Source organism: Callorhinus ursinus, unplaced genomic scaffold (genome assembly GCF_003265705.2).
Source record: "Callorhinus ursinus isolate GAN/ISIS: 27379988/994484 unplaced genomic scaffold, GSC_fseal_2.0 scaffold4, whole genome shotgun sequence".
Taxonomy (NCBI): Eukaryota; Metazoa; Chordata; class Mammalia; order Carnivora; family Otariidae; genus Callorhinus; species Callorhinus ursinus.
The window spans coordinates 120,992,097-121,018,462 of NW_027397066.1; the positions used below are offsets into that span (position 1 = coordinate 120,992,097).

Here is a 26,366-nt window from a genome sequence, read left to right on the forward strand (position 1 = left end):
TATCATAATCCCACCAGGGAAAGGCATTCTGCCCTGGTTTCAAGTCTCCACAAGAATCACTAACCAGAAGCTCTGGTGGTCTTCACCTCATCCCCCCACCGGAGATTTGATATGACAGATTCATTTTGTATCTTGAGATTGTGTTACACATTCATTCCTCTGTGACTTAAATGAGAACATTGAGGTCCAGTGGATAATGCTAGGCTCTCTTCATCCTGTAGATGGATAGGGAACATTACAATTGGCTCTGCATGATTGGAGAGTGCGATGATAGCATGATTTATGACCAGCAATGCCAATGTGGCTATTATTCAATGTTATGTTATAAATACATTGAGAAACACATTCATGCCACATCACAAGCCAGTGTCATCTGAGCAGCTTGATGATATTGTGACCCAGGACTCAACAAAGTATTTCATTAAAGAGACAGGTGGAATGTGAGACATAAATGCAGTGATCAAAGAGGCAATGAAATTTGCGTATTGCTGCCTAATACATGACCTATCAGTTACAAAGACCATCTCCACTCAACTCTGCATGTTTTTGTATTTTGCCACAGCAGTGCCATCTTTCCTTACCACTGGAATTTCTGGCTTTTCTGGGTTTCCTTTCTGCACATATTTCATAGCTCAGAAAGCGTGCTTAAATACAGATAGAGATCTCTTGGTCAGAAAGTCAACCCAAGTTTGTTTGCTTCCAAATGCATGTCACCAGGCCATAAGGGTTTTGGGGTTTGTTTTGTTTTTAAAAGAACTTTCTCTAGGCTCCTGATCTTTCCAGATCTGTGGCAATCTGGGTCCTGTTTTCTCTTCCCCAGATGCACTTTCAGTTATGGCCTTTTTTCAATCAATTTCCAGATGTCATTGCTTATTCATTTTATTTCCAGCACATTTTATCCTTCCCTGAACTTTTGCATAATTCTCTCCCATGACACCTTACTGCCCCCTCCTCCACTCCATTCAGATGAATTCCAGAAATCTGCTGCAATTACACCAAATTTAGTTGGCTTTTTCATGCCCCAACTGAGTGTGCCCCAGCTCTGAACGTGGAAGGAATGATTGGTCTGCAGGAGGAACTCTTAAATGAACTCCCAGCTGATAGTCAAACGCTGCTGAGGTCCGAGGTCCAGACCGACTATTGTGTAAAAGTCTCTATAGAGAGGAAGAATGTTCACTGGGGCCCTGAAGTCCAAACCGCAGTTTGTTTTAGAACTTTTTTAAAAAAAAATAATCTCTTTGTGCAAATAGCAATCCAGTAAGCCAGAAATGTTTTTTAAATTATCTTGAACAATACAAAAATTGTAAAGAGGTCTTGACTTTCTGTAATACTTCCTGCATTTGGCACTATTTGGAAATGAGATCTTTCACATAAATTAATCCTTTAGACAGTTGAAACATAGACAGTTGTCCTAAAGCCCCAAATTTTTGCAAATATTAACTACTTTTACATAAATCTTTCTAGAATGCATTATATTTTAGGGTATACTGATCATAATCTAATGTTGTCCTAATGATTCAGGGTCAAGGTTATGAATATCAGTAGCCATGCCCTGAGGTTGATGAGATGTTAATCTGCTTTCCTTTACATCCAGATTTCTCAATAGGCGTTATTGTCATTTGGGTCTGGATAATCCTTTGTTGTGGGAGTATGGTCTGTCCATTTTGCCAGTGGCACCACCCCCTCAGTGGTGACAACCAATAATGTCTAAGAACAACAACATGCACCACCATCACATATTCTCAGCATTCTATGGGAAGTCACCAAAAGAAGGGAAAGGTAAAAAGATTGGAAAAGAGAAAAAGCTATATACATAAAAAATTCAAAATAATCTGCAAACCATTAGAATTAATAAGTGAATTTAGAATGTCACTAATGTCAAAATCAATATACAAAGATTAATTGTATTTCAATGACTTAATAAAAAAACAACAAGAAACTGAAATTTAAAAAAATACTGTATACAATCTCATAAAAAATAAAATAACTAGAAATAAATCTAACCAAAGATGTATATGACCAGTATATACTGAAAACGGCAAAATATTAAAGACAAAGTAAAGAAGACCTAAATAGATTGAGACATGGAACATGTTAATGGGATTGGAAGAATTCAAGATTATTAAGATTTGATACTCCTCAAACTTATCTAATGAAATTCAAAACTAAATCCCAGGCAATGATTTTTTTTTTGTTTTGGAAATTGACTAATGAGTCTAAAATTTATATGGTAATTTAGGAACTTAGAAAGACAAATGTTGAAGTAGGAGAAATTGGGAGAAATAATACTACCAGATTTCAAGACCTATTATAAAGCCATAGTAATTACAAGAGTGGACCAATGGAATAGAAAAAAAGAATCATATTTAAACTAACACATATACAAATTTGTAGAATATGGACTAAATGCAATAGAATACAAAAAAATTGCCACTGAAATTCTGTAATGAAAAAATGATAATTTTAGTAAATGATATTAGAACAATTAGATATCCTGTATGGAAAAAATAAATGAACCTTGATGCCTGCTTCAGACCATACACAAAAACTAATTTGAGGTCATCAGGGACATAAATATAAAAAGGTAAAAGCACAAAAAATACTTTAAAAAAAACAGAATATCTTCATGACCTCAGGCAGAAAAAAATCTTCTTAAGCAAGATGCAAAGGCACTAACCATAAAAGAAAATATTGTTAAATCGGATTTAATTAATCCTAAGAATTTATGTTCATCAAAGGACACCAATAAGAGAATGAAAAGACAGGTCACAGAGTGTGAGAACATAAATACAACACGAAAGTCCAGTGGAGGACTCACATACAGAATATATGTTTAAAAAACAGTTTTTTTAAATTGAGTAAATGTAATGACAGATGTGTTATAAAAGAAGACATACAAATGACCAATGAATGTATGGGAAGGGACCCGAAATCATTGCTCATCAGGGAAAGCCATTTTAAACCACAAAACAGATACCATTACACATCAGCAGAATGAAAAAAAACTGAAAAGACTGACAATATCAATTGTTGCCAAGAATGTTGGGCAACTGGATTGCTGGTGGAAGTGTAAATTGGCGCAACGCCTTTGGAAAACTGTTTGGCAGCATCTCCTAAAGCTAAATATCTACCCACTCCACGACTCAGCAATACACTTCTAAGTATATACCTAAAAGAAATAATAGTTATGCCCAGTTATAGGCATATCTATTCAATGTACTTAATGGAGGATGAGGTTTTGATTATCTTTTTTCCCCGTGTCAAACATACAAGCACACACGCTTTCTATCCTTAACATACTTTCTAGATCATAGAACATAAGAATATCATGAGGCCTCAAATAGAAAAATCCAAAAGATTGCCAAGCAGGAACAAATGTTTTAAAGCCTATACTTTGAGGGTGCCTGGGTGGCTCAGTTGGTTAAGCGACTGCCTTCGGCTCAGGTCATGATCCTGGAGTCCTGGGATCGAGTCCTGCATCGGGCTCCCTGCTCAGCGGGGAGTCTGCTTCTCCCTCTGACCCTCTTCCCTCTCGTGCTCTCTATCTCTCATTCTTTCTCTCTCAAACAAATAAATAAAATCTTAAAAAAAAAAAAGTCTCTACTTTGAGTATTGGCACTGAAATTCCAGAACATGAAGGATAATTAGAAAATCCTAAATGCTACCAGAAAAACAAACCATCTAGAAGAGAAGGAGAATCAAATTTATATCAGGCATTTCAAAAGCAACATAGGTGACTGTTCTTAAAATGGAGTGATATCTTTAAAGATCTAAAGGTATCTAACTTTGAACATAAATTCGATATTCAGACAAATTATCATTCAACAGAAAAAATAAAAATATGATCATATATGTAAAGATGTTCTTGTATACCAGCTGTAATGTTGCACAATTGCATGTATATGTAAATGGCTCTCCCTAGAGTTGCTCAGTGCACAACTTGTGAAGTGTGTCTGGAAACACTGATCCACAGATCCTTGTTGAAAGAACCCTAAATTCAAGAGTAACCATTCAAAGAATGGACATTTTCCGAATCAATATAGTAAAATTATAGAACTAAAAAAAAACCTAAATTGTTCCAAAAGAAGGAAAAAATAAAGTAATTTTTAAGTGTAGTTAATAGAAAACAAAATATCATGGAAGGGCTAGGAGAATTACCCCCCTCCCCGTGAATAACTAGAAAACTGGGCAAAATATATGAACCAACTCTTTTCAGACATTGGACAATAGGCAACATTGGCCTGTGATCCCCAAGAAGAGTGAAGCGAACAAGATGAGCCCTATGATTTTCTTGGCTTTCTGCCAAGTGGCAGTTTCTAGGCAGCTCAAGGAGAGAATTATACACAGCCCAGGATCCTCATTGAGTTGAGAAGACTGAAATTAGAGTTCAGAGAAGGCAAAATGACTAGAATTTATGGAAAGAGTGCCAGAGATGAGAAAACTTGTAAAAAGACAACTCTAAAGATCTGCAAAGGGGTCTTCTTTTGGCAGAGTGATGATCTCCACAGCCATTGAATAAAATCCCTGGAGGCTGGGAGTGAGGGTGAACCATTCCCATAATGGGGTTAAGAACAGTTCACCAGTCAGAGTGGAAAAATGTCATAATATGCACAGCATTCAGTAGAGACTTCAGAAAGGTCAGACTCTATAGTGGGGCTAACCTAGCCGTAGGGTGAAGATTGCTCTAAACCCACCCTAGGAAAATTTAAAAGAATCAAAATGTTTAAACTGATCTGCATAATTTACTGCTTGCTAGAACACAGTACAATACTTTCTAAAGGAATACAACTAAATCAGGAATATGGACTCCAATAAGAAATAAGAAATAATCAGGCATCTAAAGAAGCATAAGAATGTCACATATGACCTTGTATAGAAAAATCCACTGACAGAAGAGAACAGGAAACAGTGAACGTGATAAAATTTTCAGACAATATTTTAAAATGCCAGTTATTAATATTCCATATTCAAAGATTTAAAGGAAAAAATGAACATAACGAGAAGAATAAAAGACATAAAAATTTTCCAAATGGAATTTTTAGGGATAAAAAAATACAAAGGATGGGACTAACAGAATAAAAGATTAGTGAACATAAAAATAACACATAATGAAAAGATTTTTAAAAAAAAATGAATAGAGCTTCGGTGATCTGCAGGACAACATCAGGCGGGCTAATATGCCAATAAATAGAATATCGGTAGGTAAAAATATGGGGGCATGGAAAGGCAGAGAAAATATTTGAAGACGACTGACTGAATATTTTCTAATTTTTTTTTTAAGATTTTACTCGTTTATTTGACAGAGAGAGACACAGCGAGAGAGGGAGCGCGAGCAGGGGGAGTGGGAGAGGGAGAAGCTGGCTTCCCGCGGAGCAGGGAGCCCGACGCGGGGCTCGATCCCAGGAGCCTGGGATCACGACCTGAGCCGAAGGCAGACGCTTAACGACTGAGCCGCCCAGGCGCCCCTCAGCCACATTCAAACCTGATGCCCCCGAAAGAGGGGAAGAGAAACAATGATGGGACTGTAAAAAGATAAAAAAATAAAATAAAATTTTGCTTGATACTTGCACATCTAGGATTTTGAACTGCGGTTCCTGTCTGTTCCAGATAGGAATACTGAAATAGGAGTATAAACAAGATGCAAAGTCCAGCATCTCATCCTGACATCCGAGTAACACCGCCAATAAGGCAATGTGTGATCTACGTTACAGAAAATGAGTAGGATTTCAAACCACCGAGGTTAAACAGAAGCACAGAATGATGAAAATTAGTTTTTCAATGGCAAATATTTTTCTGGCAGTAGAGAATGCAGTGACTCTCTTCAGACCAGACACCTGCAAACAATAGGAAGCCACAGGGGTTGTCATCTTTCTGTTTTCTCATTGCTCAGAAAGAAGGATGAGAGGAGCGGGGCCTGCCTCCTGCAGGCAGGAAGTGCGCAGGAAGACTGTGTGTGGAGGTGGGGGCAGGTCTGGGAGGTCCAGGTGGGCAATTCATTCCAAAGTGAAGAGCGGACAGAGAGAAGACTTAGGGCAAGCAGAGAGAGAATCCAGTAAAGCTGGAAACGGATTAGAGAAAATCACAGAAGGACCCATTGAACCCTAATTTCTGTGGTTTTTCTGATGAAGGTGTGGTGTTAATGGTTTCAGAGTTAATCAGAGAGCCATGTGTCTTCATTCTCAGATATAAACCAGATGAAAACAGACGTCCCACTTAAGTGGTATTTTAGTGACACAAAGGCTGAAAGGGGGGGGGAAAGATTTGCATAGTAATGACTCGATCATTGCTTTAAAGCTGCACAGTATTTTCAGAGCCCCTAACAACCACCAAATCAGGAATTCAAACCACACCCTGGGAAGGCTGGGCTTCCTTTTGTTAAAAAGAAAAACTGAGGATCTCTGAGGTCAGTTACCCAGGCAGTGCAAATCAGAAGCCCTGACTCCCCTCTAACCACTGGAATATTTGCCATGTGGACCTACACCCACCTAGGACATTGCCAAAACCCCAAGAAAGTACCATGACTGAGATCTGTGTCTTTCCCTGAGTACTATTTCCACAGAAAGCTTCTGAGGTCTCTTCCCTGACATTTCACAAAATAGAGCAAAAGGAGAGGAAAAAATATGCCTGAGAAAAGGCCAAGTGTGAAGAAGAATTTGATTTTGGCATCCCCTTTAAAAGTTGTTACTCTACTTCCTCAACCCATGCGAGGCTTACTGTCAAACCAACACCACGAAGAGAATACAGCTCCTGGTTCTACAAAACACGTGCTATGAGGAAAAGCACAGATTAGAGGGATAAGTAATAACAATAGTTAATAATCAGTAAATTCCTACTATGTGCCAGACGTGGTACGAGGAATCTTACCTATAAAACTCATCAGATCCTGACAGTGATTTTATGAAGCTGGTACTTTTATCCCTCCCATTTAATCAATGGGAGAGCTGAGGCACAAAGAGGTTATGTAACTCTCCCAAGGTCACACTAAGAACGTGGCAAAACCAAGATGCCCCTCCAGCAGTCTGATTCCAAGGCTCATATGCTTAAGCACTATGTGTATGGACTCTTAAAGTGAAATTAGATATAACAGCACTTTTACATTAAACTTTTCCAGAGAATAAGAAAGAACACTTTTCAACTTATCTTATGAGACCAAAATAACCTTCACTTGGAAGAGTGACAAGAATATTACAAAAAAGGAAAATTATAAGCCAATCTCTCCTGGAAAGATAGAAGCAAAGCATACTCTACAAAATATTAGCATCTGATTTCAGAGAATTCTTATAAATAAATAAAAGACAACCTGATGGAAAAATGGGATTTCACGGTAGATATCCAAATGGTAAGTAAACATATTTTTTAAAGTGTTCAACGTCATTAGCCGTCAGGGAAGGGCAAATTAAAGCCATGGCATGTCCACCCGAATTACTAAAATGAAAAAGATTGATAATATCAGGAGTTAGTGAGGATGTAAGATAAGAGGAACTCTCACACATCATTGATGAGAGCATAAATTTGTACACTTTTGAGAAGAGTCTAGAAGCATCTGCCGAAAGTGAACATTTACATACTTTGTGGCCCAGAAATTCCACTCCTACATTTATACTCAAGAGAAAATCGTATATGCACCAAAAGACACAAACAAAAATGTTCACAGCATCTTTTTTATTTAGGAAACAACCTAAATATCTATTAACAGTAGGATGGATAAATAAATCGTGTTATATTTATACCATGAGGCACTATACAGCAGTGAAAATGAAATGTTGCTGTTCACAATTACTTGAATGAGTCTCACAAATTATAATGTTGAACAAAAGAAGCCAGACACAAAGAGCACATACGTTATGATTCCATTTATATGTTCCACAGAACAAATCTATGGTGATAGAAGTCGGAACACTGCTTACATCTGGGAAGAGACCACAGTGACTGGTAACAGAAAAAGGAAGGTGCCAGGAATGTTTCATTTCTTGACCTCGTCATTGGTTACATGAGAGCATTCACTCGATGTTTCAGGTATAGTTTGGGAAGGAGCACCTTGGTGACAGACGTGGGCTAATCCAAATTCATGGTATGTGTTAAGTGAACATGTTTCAACCAGATGAGAAAGACATTAAGCAGAATTGACTTCAAAATCAACTAAACATTCATTGTTTCATTTATTGAGTATCTCAAATATGCCTGGAACAATGCTAAGTCCTGAGAGTAAAAAGATGAAAAGACAAACTTCCTATCAGCAAATTGTTCACAACCTAACTGAAAGAGATGTGGAAAAATAATCGATTTCAAACCATAGTGTGCAATCATGGAATTGTGCAAATTGTTCTGAGAATTTAGGGAAGCCAGGGAAGGATTTCCAGCAGCGGCAACACTTTAACCTCATAAGGGTTTTGCAGGTGAAAGGGCCGGACGGGGGGTGCTGGAGGGAGGGGGGGTCTGGGAGAAATATTTGGCTCAGAATTGACAGCATTTGCAAAAGAGACACCGAGAGACAGTACAGTAAATTAAAGGAATGTTGGCTATTTAGGCATGACTAGTGCTTAAAATGCAAGATCAAGAATAGTGGGAAGTGAAGGTGGGCAGGTAAACCTTTTACTCCATCTTGGGTTTTTATCCTGGGGCACAGGGGAGCTACTGAAGAATTTTTTTTTGAATCCAGTGTGAAGGATAGATGGGAGGAAGGTAAGACTGGAGACTGGAAGATTAGGTAGGAAGTTTTTGCAGAAACTCAGACATATGTGTCAGGTTTTACCATAGTAATACACAAAACAAAATCTTAGCAGCTTATAACAACAAAAATTTGTTTCCTCCAAAACCTTTGTATCTTACAACAACAAGCATTTATTTTTTACTCATGGGTCTGTTGGTCAGCTGTGGGTTGGCTTTAATTCAGCTGGGCTGTGCAGGGCTGCGTGTGGCTTGGCTCCAGACATGGCAGCTCATGTATGCTCCATGGGTCTCTCATTTTGGGACACAGGATGAGGGAGCAATGGCTTCTCTGGGCCATGCTCTTCTATTGATGGATGACAGGAGTGCAGGGGAGGTGGGTAGGAATATGTAATGTCTCCTAAAGCCCCTGCTCAGAGCTAGCACACTATCCCTACTGCCCACACTACACTAGCCAAAGTCACATGGCCAACCTCCATGTCTAGAGGACACAGTAGGATTCTCTACCCATAGGGTGAGGAAGGGGGCAGCAAATATTTGCTGAACATATTAACTCAACCTACCATACCAGGCAAAAGATTATGAACACCTAAACCAAGGTAGATGGAGTAGGAATGGACAAGCGCGGTCAGGAAAGCTGAGAGCATAGCCAGAGTCTGGGGTCCCCAGCTAGTTGGGATGGACAGGGATGGACTGCCTCATCAAGATACGAAGAAACTAAGTAAGAAGCTTTAACTCCGGGAAGTGTCTGAGTAGAGTTGGGTCGTCAGTCTAAATCAATTCACTGATTGGAAAACATTAGGCCAAGACGAGAAATACAAGGATACACCTCTCAAGAGGAGCTAATGGAAGAGAAGATCACAATGAGGCGGAGGAGCAGGGTCAGTGACAGTGTTAAACTGCCCTCAGTTCTGTGGCGATGGGCATCCTGGGAGTCCTCGAAGGACAGCCCCAGAAGAGAAAATGACAGAACTGAAGTAGGACGAAAGGGAGAGGAATTCAGGATGACTCCCAGTTTTCTAGTCTAAGCGACTGGGAGGGCACAGGTGTCATCTGCTGATTCTGGAACACAAAAGGAGAGAGAAGACGGTAAGTTCAGCTGGGTTCGGTTTTTAGATTTGAGCCATCTAGGTGGACATACCTGTGGGAGAGCTGAATATCAAGCTAGAAGTCTCCCTTGTGTCTTTCATCTGTTTCCGCATATGAAAACACCCTCTCTCTCCTCTCTTACTAGCCAAAGTCTTAAATGTTCATGATCATTTACATTTCTGTGCTGCCTTTCTTCGAGCTGCTTGCATTTAGGATTAGCATGTCTCATTTAACCCTGATCATTTGTGTTATACTCACCCCTACACACACATTAATCATGTGGCCTAAACTAAACTATAAATTCCATGAGGACAAGACTTTGTATGTCTTTAATATCTCCTACGGAATTCAGCACAGTGATAGGCAAAAACCTAAATTAAAAAACTAAAAAATGAGTTAAAAAAAAGAAACGAAAAAATGCATGATGATTAACTACCTCAGTGAAGAAGAATAATCAATGACTATTATCCTAAGTGACGATGTGGTACCACTGTAAAGATCATTTTAAAAGATATCTTAAAAAGGGTATCTTATAAATTTTCTTTAAAATAGCACTGTTTTGGGGTGCCTGGGTCGCTCAGTCGTTGAGCGTCTGCCTTTGGCTCAGGTCATGATCCCAGGGTGCTGGGATCGAGCCCTGCATTGGGCTCCCTGCTCAGCGGGGAGTCTGTTTCTCTCTCTCCCTCTGCCCCTCTGCCCGCTTGTGCTCTCTGTCTCTTTCTCTCTCAAATAAATAAACAAAATCTTAAAAAAAAAAAAAAAGAAAAGAAATACCGTTACAATTTTAACTTAGATGCATGTTGAGTGGCAGATGGAAAGTCAGCCTGGTGTAAAAATTAGGCCAAACAATCAACAGTATCAAGAGTTCACAATTTAGATGGTCAACTATTTTGCAGTTTCTTTCTAAGAAGACACCAATCAAAAGAGATAATATATGTTGCAAATGTAAAAACACCAAGAAATGCTAAATATTTTGTAAAGACATGGTTATGATTCTTTACATCAAGTCACTATTCATTTTACAAGAAGAGAAACAGAGGTACATTCGATAAGCTCAGGGTAACACCACTTTTTGTTTTGGGGGCAAGGATAGAAGACAGGTCTCTGACTTCCAGACCAGAGCTCTAAGACCAACGAAGTATAAACCCCTAACTAGCTGCTGGATCCCAGTAGGGCAAGAAGAAAAGATATAGTTGGGGCAGCTAAAATTAAAAGGAATGTTTTGAACTCTTTTAGTTCTTTTTTTAAAGGTAGGCTTCAAAAAACTTAATTTTGTGAGGTATTCAACAGGGACCTGGAAAACTGCTCTTAGCATTTTAACATAAATTAAAAATCATTTAAGCAGACCTCTTTTCAGCTCTTGCCAACTGCACATTTATTTTTCTGGTCAAGGAGGCTTTACCATTGCAAATGAAGAGGAAATGAAGGCTTTAGAGCTTGGGCATATCAGTTAAAAAAAAAAAAAGGAAGTGAATGTGGATGTTGGATTAACTTCTCTCATATTCGCAATCCCATTTATCTGGGCAAGGAATTTGCCCCCCAACAAGGTACTCTTGAAAACATTCTCTGAAAAATTAGGTTGCTGTGTAGAATCTGGAGTTGCTGCAAGTGTTTCTTAAAAGCTCATTAGCCCTCCAGAGAGCTATGAAAGTAAAACAGCTCCAGACCTAATGAGAGCTCAGTAAACAGGTTTCCACTGCACCTGTATTGGGAGACGGGTGACCTCCAAGGAGCCCGGAAGCTTCGTTCCATTTTGGACAAGCAACCTCAAGAGTGGGGGATGGGAAATGGGGAAATGAAGGATAAAAACCTTACTTGCTAATTCTAAACATATGTCGCCTGCACATTGGTGAGTTCAGGTTGGCAAAGGGTAAAATAAAATTTCATTGAACTGCTTTCTTCAGTGACAGCTGTATTTGTTGATTTTTCCACTGGCATCCAGCTTTTGGAAGCTCCATTTTCCTAATTTGGGAACAACAGAGGGCAGTCATTGCTCATGTCTGAAAACAACTCTTGACATCCATGTTTTCGTATAGAGAAGACCATCTTCTGTGAGCCTGCAAAACATCAGTCTCGCTCAGGCATAGGGTGAAGAAATTTATATGCCCACAGTCTGGTGGATTCAAAGTCACCACCGACTGTACCTCTCCCTTTCCTTCTTGGCTTCCTCCATTTCCCAAAGCACAACCAGCAGCTAAATAGAATATGGCATAAGAGGTTTCTTCTCTACCCATTTCCCCCTATTAATAGAACATGGCAGAGGAAAAACTTTGTGACTGTCAACTCAACTGCTAACCTAATTAAAGATGGCCCATTTGGAGTCAAAAATCAATCAGGAGCCTGTTCCATCAGAAGAAGGAAGGGGAGCTGGGAAGGGACTTCAGCAGTTACTTGTCATGGAGTTTGATAATCACATGCACCAGGAAATTGCACGTACGTAGAAACTGCGGAGAAGACAGAATACAACTAATATAGTCAACATGCTCTTTTTCACTGTGCTTAAGCTAAGATTGACCAGGAAGTAAAGCAAATTTGTGACTATTTTATTATCTCTTTATTATGGTTCAAGTACTTCCTATAGCAAAACCTTATTCATTAAAAATAAGCTCTAAGGCAGTAAGTTCCCCACACTTTTCCCATTGAATCTTGCCCCAGTAGGTTGTGGGAGAACCCAACTTCCCAACTGTAGCCCCATTTAAAATACTATAGATTTTGTCCTCTTTGAAGGCACAGGGCGAAGCTATTGTCCAATTTCAGCAGTCTATCCTTGAAGGGCATCATCCATAATCATTTCAGTATTTAGCACAATATCTGCCAGAGTGTTTGTGGATGTATTTCCATTTGTATCAGCAAATATTTATTGAGAATACCCATTGTCAAAATACTTTATTAGTATTACATGGGCTATAAAGATGATTAATCGATGACCCCTATTCCCAAGGTCTTCATCCTGCAGAAGAAGGTGAGGAGAGATGTACAAATTGCACAGTAATGCCAGGTAAAATAAGAGGAGTATCATGAGAGAAGTACCAAAGGTGAAGGAATTTTATTTATTTATTTATTTATTTATTTATTTATTTTAAAGATTTTATTTCTTTATTTGACAGAGAGAGAGACACAGCGAGAAAGGGAACACAAGCAGGGGGAGTGAGAGAGGGAGAAGCAGACTTCCCGCTGAGCAGGGAGCCCCATGCGGGGCTCGATCCCAGGACCCTGGGATCATGACCTGAGCCGAAGGCAGACGCTTAATGACTGAGCCACTCAGTAGCCCCAAAGGTGAAGGAATTTTAAAGAAGGGAGAGGAGGCATCTCTTTCTGGAGGCCAGCAGAAAGTCTGACTAGAGGAAATGGTGTTTGAGACAGCAGTGACAGATCCACAGGATTTCTACTGGCAGGGCTGAAAAGAGGAAACAGCTTGGTGGGATGAGTACAGAAAACAACAGGTCACAGATTCTCCAGTTGTCCTGTTTGGCTGGGGAAGAGGAGATACAAAAAGAAAAGTGAGGGCTGGCGCTGGACAGGTCGATTCAACCAGCCGTGTTTTCTCCAGATGCAGGGTATGAATGCATTCAGTATTTTCTACTGCGTATCTGCTCACAGCCCTTTCTATTCTACATCCTGCCCCCATCGGCCCGATCTAGAAAGCTAAATATTCTATTTGTAAGACTCCGTTGCAGCTAAGGTTTCATAGATGACTTCGATTCTGGTGAGGAGATGTACTCTCGTGAAATTTGGAGAGCAGAAAGGAGGATGGAAGCCAGGTTTGCACAGCGGTCACCACTGACAAGATGGGAAGTTGGGAGGTCATTTCAGGGAAGCTCTCAGGAGTCCAGCCTTCTGAGGTCAGTTGATAGCGCCTTCAAAGGCAAGATAAGCCACTGCATCTTGAATCCAGCCCTCCTCCACATGGTCTCAAATCCTCCAGCAGCTTACTGAGTGGAGGACTCAGGGGAGGAAGTGGAAACACGTGAGGACCCTTCCAACCTCTTCGTGAGTCCAGTTATCTATTATCCTATTGGCCAGACAAATCTTATGGCCAAGTCAGAGTCAGGGTCAGGGTACGAAGAGACTACAAAGTTATGAGTCAAACTATATGGATACCTGCAGGCCATTTATTGGGGGCTGTTAAAAACAATAATCTACTGAACTGAGTAAAGGTTAAAGCTGCCAGTTTTGAGTAGGGCCCAGAGTAAGACAAGGCTCTGCAACTAGTCCAGGCTGCAGTTCAAGCAGCTCTGGCTTTCTGACCCAGGATATCCAGTCATATTTAAAATGTCTGCTAAAGATGCAGCCACAACACGAGTCCTCCAGCAAGCCGTGATAGGACAATCCTCAAGTTTCTGGAGCAAGATACGCCCTCTGCAATAAGTAAGTATTTCGAGGAATAGTCTCGGGCTTGTTACTGGGTCCTAGTAGTGACTAAATGCCCACTCTTAGAAGAGGGAGTGACCATAAGCTCTGAACTGCCAATCAAACTACCAGAACTATAAAGTTGCAGAATTGAAGAGGCCACTGGGTACAAGCAGATACTGAAATTATGGAAGTGAGTGACTCAGATGCGCATGGCACCCACTCCTGCTATGCTGCAACCTCTCCCCAAACGAACAGCCTTTGCTTTATGAGGAGTTAGTTCCCTATAACCAATGGCTGCGGAAGGAACAAAAAAATGTCAGGCTAGTTTGTAGCTTGGCAAGATATGCCCGCACCAGCTAAAACTGACCTGCTGTACATGAAACCCCCAGTCAGAACTACTAGCCCGGCAGGAGGACAATCAGAAAGAGAAATATATTCAGTGGGCAAAACTTGAAGCTGTGCATCCAGTTCTCCACACTGCCCGAAAGGAGAGATCAAGAGAGGCGTGGATCTATAGCAGTCCATAGGCAACAGAATGTGGTTTGGCCAGATGGTCATGGATGGAAAAGGAACAAACTTAGAGGACTGATGATGAGCAGGTCTAGAGAAAAGACCTGTGCATGGACTCTTCAAAAATGACAGAGAGAGAGAGGCACTCACGGGGGAGAAGACCACCTCGTCAGGAGGAGAAAGCCTGTCCTGTGAACTTCGGTCAGCCTCTTTTCCCACCTGCCCTAGAGCCTGCACAGTGGGCATAGCAACCCCCTGGCCTTGACAGCAGAGAGATGGCAGTGATGGGCGGCTCAGCAACGTGAACTTTCTCTCACTAGGGAAGATAAAGAAAATGCTATACTAAAGGCCTTGCCTCGAGGAAACATTAGGAAACTTTTTTTTTTAAATGCGTGTGTGTGTGTGAATATATAAGGACATACACACACACATATATACGTTCATTCATTCTCAGGGAGATTTGAAAATATTACATCCATAAAACAAAACAGGTATGATATGAAAAATAATCTAAAATTATTTTAGAAATAATTGGAAAAAGATTTTTCGCTTCCACTGGTTGTCAAATGATCCTTTATTGAAACATTCTCCTTTGTAGTTGACTAGCTGGGCATTCCACCGCACCACTGTTGATGTCATCTACAATGTCATGAGAGTGGCGGCCAACAACATTGCAGCCCACAGACTGGGCAGTCCCCAGGATTTCTTTAATGGTTCCAGAGATTTCTCTGGCTAAAGATCAGTGTCGCATCTGTTGGGCAATATTGACAATCTCATCAAAAGTGCTATTTCCTCTGTGTTTAATGTTTTTCTGCTTCTTTCTGTCTCTTGGTGGTTCCTCGAGGGCTTTGATAATCAGGGCAGAAGCAAAAGGTACCACTTCATTCTGGGCCTGTCTGTTCTGAATGGTCAGTTTCACTGTAATCCTTAGACCCTTCCAATCACCGGTTGCCTTGGCGATGTCATCACCCACCTTTATTGGAGACAGACCCAGTAGGCCGATCTTCGGGGCCAGGGCAGATGTGGCACCGACTTCGCCACTGGTGCACCTCAGGCACACAACTTTGATCTCGCTGGGGTCAAACTTAGTCGGCATGGCAGAAGTGGCTGGTGTCAGATGAACCCGGCTTCGGGACAACCGAAGAAAGTTGCACCTTTGCCTCCCTGAGCCGAAAGCCAAAAAGACCCAGAAATAATTGGAAATTTAAGAGCAAATTTATTGCTCTAAAGAATTCAATATAGAGACTGAATAGGGGAAATGGACATAAATGAATATCAAATAGTTTAGCTGGAAGATTGAGAGGAAAGATTATCCTCAAACACAGTCCTATGGCACAGAAATATGTGAGTAGAGAAATGGAGACATGGAGGACAAATGTAGGAGTTCTAACATACGTCTATTAGGAATTTCAGAAGAAACAGAGAATGGAAGTAATTCTTTAAAAATAAAAGAAGGAAATGACCCAAAGTAATGAATCCACAGATTTAAAAGTTTCAAGTAATGAAGAAAAAATGCCTAAGTACATCTTGGTGAAATTTCAGAACTCCAAGCATAAAGTACAAATCCTAAAAATGTCCAGACTAGAATAAGGAGTTGTTTACAAATAAATGAAAATCAGATTGGTATTCACTTTCTCATCACCCACACTGGATGCTGGAAGACTATGGCAGGAAATCAGAGAGAAAAAGAAAAAAATGCATGGTAAATATAATGAAAACAATAAATCCAAACATCATTAATCTTAATATTAAAAGACAGCAAAACTCAGACTGCAGAGACAGGAGGCAGGAACCAGCTATGTGATGATTATAATAGATATTGTAAAAGAAAAATGAATCAAGGGCATCTGGCTGGCTCAGTCAGTAGCACATGTGACTCTTGATGTCAGGGTTGTGAGTTAAAGCCCCACATTGGGTGTAGAGATTATTTAAAAATAAAATCTTAAAAAAAAAAGGAAAATGATGCAGAAAGATTTACTATAAAGAACTAGGAAGATATACTAGAAAATTAATGCTTGAGTACTAATATTAATATCAGAAAACAAACAGGAAAAGATAGACTTAAGAAAAATATTTATATGGATATTGGCATAAATTACATTGATACACTTGCAGAATCTACCAAATGATGCAAATACTGAACAGAATCTGCATTTTGGGGGTGGAGGGTAAAATCCTAAAAATATAGGAACAAAGTATCAACTCAAGAAGCTAAAGAAAGAGCAAGACAGAGCGAGGGAGAAAAAGAGAGAGAGGAAGAAGAAGGAGGGGGAAGAGAAGGAGAATCAAATAAACTAAAAGATAAGTTATTAAGCATAAAAGTAGAAAACACAAATAAGTGGATGATTAATCAAATGAAAATCTAATTTTTTGATGAGTTCTTTAAAAAGAGCAATTAAATAAACAGACTGTCAAATGTGACCATGGTAAAAAAAGAAAAAAAAAAAAGACGATGACTACAACTTAAATAATCAACATTAGAATTGAGAAAAAAAGATGTGGAACATTTTTTTAAAATTATAAGCAAATCAAATACAAATGTGTGTCAAACAAATTTGAAAATTAGTTAAAATAGATTATTTTGTAGGAAAAACTAAGTAATGAAAATTGACTCAAAAAGCAAATGAAATCCTGAAAAAAAACAATAGCTATAGAGGAAATAAATACGCTAAAAAGGGCACAATGCCCAGATAATCTTCTGGGCACATTGTACTAAACCTTCAAAGAACAGATAATCCTTGTATTATTTACACTGTTAAGGAACATAGGAAGAGATGGAAAGTTTTCAGTTCATTCTACAAATACAGCATAACACTGAATCATAACCAGATAAAAATAAGGGAAAAACCACCTACAAACAAAACAAGAAACCCAAAGTTAAATAGAGGCAAAAATCCCAAATAATATATTAGGAAATTTAACTCAACCCTTTACAAAGAGAATTACATCATGAACCAGTTAGTCTTTTTCACAAAAATGCCAGGATAGTTTAACATTAGTGTCTGTCTGTCTTTTAGTGTAATTCACTACCATAAGAGCTTAAAAGAGAAAAGTTGTATGAGTATGTCAGGACATGTGAAAAGGCATTTACCAAAATTAGCAATTATTCCTGATGAGAAAAGTTTTTCTTAAGCAACTTGATAGAAGACATTACCAGAAACCTGCATGATGTTTTCAATGAATCATAAAGAGCATTTCCATTAAAGTGAAGAGTTCTGCCACACTCATAAGTCTTCAGCAGAAACTACTCTGGTGGAACAAGGCAGCAAATCAGGAAACAGGAAGACATGTGATCCAGGAAACAGGTGATCTGACACAGCAGAAAGGCAAAGGAAAGCCCCAGAACTACAGCGAAAGAAAATCCAGGCAGATTAATGTGCAGCAGATCTAGGACGTAAAGAGCAGGAGGCTGAGTGGCCACAGGCAGGACAATTCCAATAAAAAAGAAAAGAAAAGCAGAGACAGAAACTGATAGAACGCTGTTAGGATATAATGAGAAGAGATGTAGATTTCAGGCAGAGTTTTCATATGAATTAGTAATAAGTAGCTAGAAAATTAAGCAAAGAAAGAAACGGAGTAAACTATGAACTCTGGGGAGGGAGAGTTATTTAAGAAAAATAATCGGATTATAGTATACTATATGACTCACCTACAAGTAATATATATAGTCATAAATGTAAACTCTGAATATTGATTTAACCAAAATTGTGATATAATCTGTCTGGGAGAATAGGGTGGTGGGAGGGGTCATTCATACAAGAAAGCTAATTCCTTCTCTTCCATAATAGGAAGTCAGTAGGTAATATCTGAAATTTAAAAATAAAAAAGGCAGTAGCCTAAGCATATTACTTAGAAATGTAAATGTGAAAACTGGAAGAAACAGCTGTAAGAATTGAAAGTGAAGCTACTGAGGGTGGCCGGGGTAGACGGACGCAGCTAGGACTGCTGGGCTTTGTTGTAAGCTCATTCACTTATCTACGTGCATGTATTGCTTTGACAAAAATTTAAATTAAATTTCTTATGTTTTTTAATTTGAGTATAGTTGACAAATGTTACATTAGTTTCAGGTGTACACACAGTGATTCAACAACTCTACACGTTACGCCATGTTCACCACATGTGTAGGCAGCAAATCAGGAAACAGGAAGACATGTGATCCAGGAAACAGGTGATCTGACACAGCAGAAAGGCAAAGGAAAATTTGCCTTGTGTCCCCATGCAACACTATTACAATACCATTGACTACCACGTGTCCCCATGCAACACTATTACAATACCATTGACTACCACTGTCCCCATGCAACACTATTACAATACCATTGACTATATTCCCTATGCTGTGCCTCTTATTCCCATGACCTAGTCATTCCATAGCTGAAGTATCTCCCATTCCCCTTTACCCATTTCGCTCACCCCCTCACCCCCTCCCCTTTGGCAACCATCAATTTGTCCTCTGTATTTATAGGTCTGATTCTGCCTTTTGTTTGTTTATTCACTTGTTTTGTTTTTTAGGTTCCACAAATGATTGACATCATGTGGTGTTTGTCTTTCTCTGTCTGACTTATTTCACTTAACATAATACCCCCTAGATCCGTCCACGTTGTCACAAATGGTAAGATCTCATCCTTTTTATGGCTGTGTAGTGTGTGTGTGTGTGTGTGTGTGTGACCTCTAGATTTTTAGAAAGCAAGAATGACAATACCCACTAGGGATGTGGAGAAATTTATACAGTCCCGGACACTACAAAGAGAGAATAAATTATTACAAGCTTTCCAGAGAGCACGTTGGCAGTAAGGATCAAAATTTCAAATATTCCTATCACCTAGCCCAATAATCCTCCTCTGGCAAATTATTTTGAGGAAAACAACAGTGCAGATATGCAAAGATTCACTTCAAAGGACATTCGAAGCTTCATTCTTTAAAATATTGGGACACTCTCACTCTGCATGTACATTAATAAGGGAATGATTAAGTAGATTATGTACTTCCATACACTGGAATCCCTGAGGGCTTATAAAATAATTGTAGAAAGTAGTGGTTTTCAAATTATGCTTCTGGAAGTCTGTACTAGTTTTCCAGGGCCACCCTAGCAAAGTACCAAAAACTGGGTGGCTTAGAGCCACAGAAATTGATTGTCTCATAGTTCTGTAGAAAGACTAGAAATCTTAGATCCAGGTGTCCAGAGGGTGAGTTCCTTCTGAGGGCTGTGAGGGAAAATATCTTACGTGCTTCTCTCCTAGCTTCTTGTGTTTGTTGCCAATCTTTGGTGTTCCTCGGCTTGTAGAAGCATCACCCTGAGCTCTGCCTTGATCTTTGTGTGCTGTTCTCCCTGTGTGCATGTCTGTCTCTGTGATCAAATATCCCTTTGTCATAAGGACACCAGTCATATTGGGTTAGGGCCCACCCTAATGGCTTCATCTTAACTTGATCATCTGCAAAGTCTATTTCCAGATAAGGTCACGCTCAACAGGTATCTGGGGTTAGGATTTCAACATCTTTTGCAGTTATTGTTCAACGCACAACAGAGTCTTAGAGTTTCTGAGAGTTGCTTCAAAAGCCACTACCAAGGAACTATGGGTCCTGAGGTGATGAGTTCTGGACTTCTCTTGTCACTTTAAGTAGAAATGTTCCCTTCCTTAAAAATTAGTATTCTGAGAGTTCCTATGAAGGAAGGTCCACTATTTTAAAGCATGTAAAAGCTACCAAGTAAAACTATATTTATGCGTGTTTCCAATATATTGCGAACAAAGAGAAGCAGTTTGCAAGCATGTGAACATGTTTCTGGTTCTGTAAAAGTACAAAATCTCTATCTATACTCATATTGACAGTACTTCTATTTCAATTGATATCATTTTTCACTTAAATATTGACAGTGCTAAGAAGGCTACAGTTTTACAAGTGTCCTTCATACTCATCTTCATACTTTTCTGTATTTTCTAGTTTTTTTAAATGACATATCTTTGTGATAATAAAAGACTATAATTCTTTTTTAAAGAGAGGAAGAGGTTACTTATGACATTCAGTAAATAAATGTTGGTGAATTTATTGATACAGTTTTATCCATTTGGCTTGGCTTATAAGAATTTCAAACCAATATAATTTGGATGACTATTCAGTTCTCTCCAAAACATCAGCCCTTGCCATTCAAACCCCATTGATAGAATTGAGTCTGCAAGCCCAAGCATCTATCAATGGATGAACACATAAATAAAATATGGTATTTATAGAGAATGGAATATTATTCAGCCTTTAAAAGGAGGGAAATTCTAACACATGCTACAACATGGATGAATCTTGAAGACTTTTGAGTATAAGCTAAGTGAGATAAGGCAGTCACAAAAGGACACAACGATCTGATTCATATGAGGTATTAGAGTAGTCAAATTCATAGAAACAGAGAGCAGAGTGGTGGCTGCCAGGGGCTGAGGAGAAGGGGGAACAGGAGTTATTGTTTAGGGTACAGAGTTTCGGTTTTGCAAGATGAAAAGAATTCTAGATGGTGGTGACGATTGCACAACCGTATGAACGTACTTAATCCCATTGAGCTATACATTCAAAAATGGTTACAATGGTAAATTTTATGTTATATACATTTTACCACAATGTAAACAATAAAAAAATGAATACGAAAAATGAATCTTCAAACACTTCAAGGTAATGTGTACCTAACATTCATTTTTAATTTCATAGGCTCATTTATTTTTCATTCATGAATCATTATAACCATAACCATCATTTTCATTATTACTATCTATCATCATCAGATCATCTAGAAAACCAGTTGTTTGCTTTATTCTGAAGATGGCTTTTCATTTCATTATAAAAGTAGCACGAATATTTTTTGGTGAAGAACACTGAGAAAGTCCTTATTTGGAATATTTAGATGGTTTTGCCTAAACTCCACGTTCCCTCCCTTGCCCAGGGCAACCTCTTTCCCCAGCCCACCGCCCACCACCTCCCACACCACAAAAAGCCACAAAAAGATTGAATGAGATAATCAGAAAAACCACCCAAGAAAAGAAAAAGGGAGAATCGGTTACATGTTCAACAAGTCAGAGAACGAGAAAACTCAAATCTGTTCCAGTTCTCTAGTTTCACCTTAAAGGCAAGGAACTGTGGATGTTTGTGCGGAGCCCTTCAAAGCCTAAATTCACAACCTCTCCACGCGGGAGGTTACCAGCGTCTGAAGAAAAACAACCACTACCAGAAAAGCTCTTCTTTGTTTTCATTCTTTGCAGTCCGTCAGGAAACTCTTGATAATGTGAAATGTTATTACTGCAAATGTTGGCTCAGGCAAGTTTACTCTAGAGTCTGACTATCACTGACTGTTCACAAAATAAAATCATTTTTAAAGCCTGTGAGGAGAGCCAAGTGCAAACCACAAATCAGAAAACCACCAAGGCGGGCTGGCCTCGCTGCCAGAGTTTAATGTGATCTAATGGGAGGACAACAAGATGTGAGAATTTGATTTTACGATGCTCCATGTAACATTTGGCAATACAAAGGGGCTGGGCCCAACTTCCCGATCCTTAAGCAAACATTTGAAGTAATGTTTTACTTTCTCATCAGTTTTAATTCTGTCAACCAGGGTGTTGAGATTCAGCCTGCCCTATTCATTCTAAAAGTGCTGTCTCCTTTGGGTGGTTATACATTTGTTTAATACCAATTCATGTAAGATGAAGATGGGCAGGCGGGGAAGGGGCCAGGAAAATCGGATGAAGCCATTTCATGGCAGTGGGTCAACTGGATTGCAGCTCTCTTCTGCATTTGTGATTTATTCCATGGGTGGGAGGGCAGGGTTAGGGCTAACTGAAGCAACATTCTTTCACAAGCAAAAGCTAATCTTGGGGAGAGAGACAGATCTGGGTTGGATCAGGTTGCCCAGTCTCACACCAAATGGGATTGAAACTCAAGTGTAGCTCCATTTCCCATCACTTGCTAAAGAAAAAGAAAAAAAGAAATAAGAAATAAAAGGGTAGCAACACCAAAACTCTTCACACATGGCCAATTAACAACCGACGACATTATAGAACAAAGAGGGGCAGTCAGGAAATCCCATAGAAGGGCACATGAACAATGGAAAATAAATCAGAGTCACCTTTCAGGCCTCTTTTGTTTCTATAGTCAGGACATCAGATGAGAATCAGATCTCTTTTCCTCTTCCTACTGAATAATGCATTCCTGACAACACCAAACTCTTCCTTACGTTGTCACTGTATAGCAATTACAAAGTTGAGCCAACGAAGAAATGTGAAACCCGCAGAGTCAAGTTTCTTAAAGCAATAGTTTGCTAAGTGAAGTCATATCTCAGAATGCAGGAAGTAATATTAGAACTTCTATTTCTATTGACTCTTCATCTAAACAATAAGAAAGAAAGTGAGCCTCATTAATAGTTAAAATAAGAATGACACCAGGTATCCTCACTCAGTACAGATACAGATGATCACATACCACCTGTGGACCATGAGTCTTCCTGGAAGAAAGATGAGGTCAACAGCGCCAAGGGTGTGACAGATGCTGTATCAGTTCAGGTAGGATGGGCTGCAGCAATAACTAGACCAAACTTGTAATGGCTCAACACAATACAAGTTTATTTCTTGCTCAGGTAACAGTTTTGGTGGTCATATCAGCAGGAGAGCCCAAGTAATACAGGCACTTCCGCCAGCTTCTGCTCATGGGCAACATGGCCATCTGAATTTCTTCCAGCAGAAGAATGGGATGGGACATGGAGAATCAGTCTTAGGAGGCTTTTTATAGGCCCAGCCTAGAAGAAGAATCATTTAGGCTCACCATTGGCTAGAACCTAGTCTCCTAACCGCACCTAACCACAAAGGAGGCCAGGAAATAGAACCTGGTTCTGGGCCCAAGAAGAGGAAAATGGATCATGGGGACCAGCCAGCAGTCTCGACCACAGGCACCCTCAGCCATTCAGTTATCACAATATGTCACGGTCTACACGTTCCCCTTACGCAGATTTAACTGTTGTAATGAAATTTAATCCCACAAAATGAACAGGTGGCTTAAAAATATTCCTACCAAGAAGTCACAATTGAAGATAATACTAATAATCCAAGCCAAAGACAATAACAAGGAAGTGTCAGAGCTAAAGCCTTGTATTTTTACCTCTTTGTCAGCCATAGTGTGAGGTTTTAAAAAAAAGCACATACACTTAAAAAAATTATGAAATTAGTTCTGGAAAGAAGCAAATTAAAAATTAAAAAAAATAAGTTTATTTAAAATGCATATTTACATCCATTTTTATAACGAACCTCACTCTTCCTATATCATTGTTAATAAGAATATGAACATATCACAATTAGCAAAAAAATTATGTAACCGTAAAATAAACTGCAGACAAACTTCTATAATTTTATGTTACAGTTTAAAGTAATACTATACTCAATATATTATTTTGAAAAGTTTTCTTAACCTTGTTGATAGATGTATAGAAACTTCTTTTGAGATTTATTTAATAACAAAATACAAAAAGCCACATAGTATTGAGGTCTCCTCATTTTTTCTTTCCCCTGTATTAAAATGGCAAGATAATATATGCGAAACAATCTGGCAACAAATCAAGGTATATTCCTTTGTCAACATTGAAAAAATTGCTACGGTTTTAAGAAATAAGAATTAAAGTATGTTATGTAATGTTGGGGTTTGATTTATAAATGAATGAAAGTACAGGTGTTTCTACAAACTCAGCTTATAGTACTTTCTAGATCCTTTTTCACTATACAATGATTTGTGTGTATATATATAATGTATCTTCTCAACAGTTATTCAACCAATATTTATTAAGCACCTACTCTTACCTTCATGGAGTTTTCATTAAAGTGTAATAGTAAATTTAGCAAAAAACAATATTTTAAGAGAAAATTGTACTGTGTAAGTGTAGCCACTGATGGGACAGTTTGACTTAAAAGTTTTAATAGGTTTCTGGGATAAGTTTACTGAGGTGGCACAGTGAAATGTATTTGTTCCACCATTCATAGGTAAGCTACTGCAAGAAAATCCTATAAAATGTCATGGATGTGGTTACTTTTATAAAAACTAGACTTTTAAAATATAGAGGAGTCAACCATCTCATACTCATTAGGATGGCTACTATCAAAAAACAGACAATAAGTGTTGAGGAGGCTATGGAGAAATTAGAATCCTTGTGCATTGTTTGTGGGAATATAAAATGGAGAAGCCACTATGGAAAACAATATGGCAGTTCCTCAAAAATTAAAAATAGAGTTACCATATGACCCAGAAATTCCACTTATGAGTATATACCCAAGATGATTGAAAACAGTGTCTTTTTTTTAAAAGATTTATTTATTTTGGGGAGGAGGGGCAGAGGGAGAAAGAGAATCCCAAGCTGACTCCCTGCTGAGTGTGGAGCCCAACATGGGGCTGGATCCCAGGACTCGGAGATCATGACCTGAGCTGAAACCAAGAGTCAGGACGCTCAACTGACTGAGCCACCCAGATGCCCCAAAAGCAGTGTCTTCAAGAGCTATCTGTACACCCACGTTCACAGCAGCATCATTCACAAAAACAGAAAGGTGGAAGCAATCTAAGTGTCCATTGACAGATGAATGAATAAATGAAATGTACTATATGCACACATTGGGATATCATTCAGCCTTAAAAGGAAGAAAATTCTGATACATGCTACAACATAGATGAACCTTGAGGACATTATGCTAAGTGAAATAAGCCAGTCATAAAAAGACAATACTGTATGATTTCATTTACGTGAATACCTAGAGTAGTCAAACTGATAGAGACAGAGATAGAACAGGGTTGCCAGGGGCTGGGGAAAGGGGGAATGGGGAGCTGTTATTTAATCACTATGAGTTTCAGTTTTACGAGATGAAAATTCTGGAGATTGGTTGCACAACAATGTGAATGTACTTAACACTAGTGAACTGTACACTTAAAAATGGGTAATATGGTAAATTTTGTATTGTGTATTTTATTACAATTAAAATTGTTTTAAATATAGAGCAGTCTTTTCAGTATTTTGTTGTGAGATATGGAAGACCCAAGAAAATATTTTCTACCACTCAGAAGTTTGTTGTTTTTTTTTTAAAGAGCAAAGAACACATACACACACAGTCTGCTTCCAAAGTAAGGATGATATTTTACAACAGCTAAAAAAAATAACTGTTCTTTAAAGGAATTCAAGCTATGGTGAGAACATTTTGAAACATACTTAAAAGTACTCCCATCACTGTATGTGTTGTTGCAGATAATTATACAAATGCAGCCCTATGTAAATTTTTATAACAGAACAATATACTTAAAAATCTAGTATTTAAGCTATGTAATAATTTATCAGAGTTTTAATGATTTAGAATCCAATTAGTAAAACAATAACAATATAGTAACTTCCAGTTTAGCCTGTAAGAACAATTGATTGACAGTTAGAAGGATGAAATTTTTTTTACCCACATTTCAATAAGTCTTTGCATAATTGAAAAATAGGAGGAAAATAAGTATCATGATTTAGTAAGCCTAGACAATGATGAGTTCTTTTCATTTGGATCTGAAAATATTTATGAAGCATCTTTTTAAGATAAGATAGTCAAAAATTCGAAACTGAGTCAGATTTTGGATTCACTACATGACAAAGTTTTAAAACATGAGTTAGAAAAAATAATGAAGCATATTAAATCACATAAACTTCACTAGTGACAGCAAAAAGGGGGTTTTGGTACCAGAAATAAAACCAAGTAAAATAATTTTTAAAATAT

At 38.6% G+C, this 26,366-nt stretch overlaps 1 protein-coding gene and 1 long non-coding RNA gene across 5 annotated transcripts in view; both read right to left on the minus strand.

Moving 5' to 3' along the window:
• ANAPC10 (anaphase promoting complex subunit 10) overlaps positions 1 to 26,366 on the minus strand; it is a 225,128-nt gene that overhangs the window by 9,652 nt on the left and 189,110 nt on the right. The gene's annotated exons all lie outside the window — the stretch shown is intronic.
• On the minus strand, positions 7,888 to 17,855 carry LOC112825861 (uncharacterized). Of its 3 annotated transcripts, XR_012377782.1 has the most exons (4): positions 17,711 to 17,844; positions 12,053 to 12,200; positions 11,572 to 11,813; positions 7,888 to 9,729 (listed from the first exon to the last, which is right to left on the minus strand). It is a non-coding gene; the product is annotated as an uncharacterized lncRNA (long non-coding RNA). The 3 variants fall into 3 exon arrangements; XR_003208803.2 differs by lacking the exon at positions 7,888 to 9,729 and having other exon boundaries at positions 10,701 to 11,813; positions 17,774 to 17,855; XR_003208802.2 differs by lacking the exon at positions 7,888 to 9,729 and having other exon boundaries at positions 10,701 to 11,813.